The sequence below is a fragment of the Wolffia australiana genome, chromosome 5, assembly GCF_029677425.1.
Source record: "Wolffia australiana isolate 7733 chromosome 5, ASM2967742v1".
NCBI classification, from domain to species: Eukaryota; Viridiplantae; Streptophyta; class Magnoliopsida; order Alismatales; family Araceae; genus Wolffia; species Wolffia australiana.
Window position 1 is genome coordinate 3,589,138 of NC_135839.1, and position 583 is coordinate 3,589,720.

The following is a 583-nucleotide window of genomic DNA, read 5'->3' on the forward strand; positions in this document are numbered from 1 at the left end:
TCATTTCTCTTTCTAGCTTATCAATCCTGATCTCCGGTTCAACTGCCTTGACGTCAATGATTCCTCCACGCTTGGGACCTGCACTTCGGTTAGTGTACGAAAAACTTTGACGGTATGTCCAATCTTCTACTAATTTTTCCATCAATTTCATGGATTCATCTGCATGGGTATCAAGGAACATTCCTCCACTAGATATATCCACTAGATGCCTTTCCTGATCATTCAATCCACCATAAAAAATTTCAACCAATTCATGAGATGGTATGCCATGATGTGGGCACTTCCTAGTGAGTGACATGAATCTCTCCCATGCTTCTCCTAAAGTGTCAGTTCCTTGACAAAAATCTCTTATATGTTTCTTAATTGAAGATGTCTTTCCATAAGAAAAGAATCTCTTTAAAAGCAAGCTTGCATTTCACTCCAAGATTGAAATTCTTGACCTACCCCTTTAAACCAATCTTTTGCCCTATCTTTCAAAGCAAACTGAAATAACCCTAGTTTGAGAATTTCCTGAGGAACACCTGCATAACTATAAGCAGAACAAATCTGGTTATACTCTTCCAAAAACTCATAAGGCTCCTCA

General features: G+C 38.4%; 1 pseudogene; it reads left to right on the forward strand.

Moving 5' to 3' along the window:
• Positions 1-263: 263 nt before the first annotated feature.
• Positions 264-360, forward strand: LOC144703972 (small nucleolar RNA R71; annotated as a pseudogene).
• The last annotated feature ends 223 nt before the right edge of the window (positions 361-583 follow it).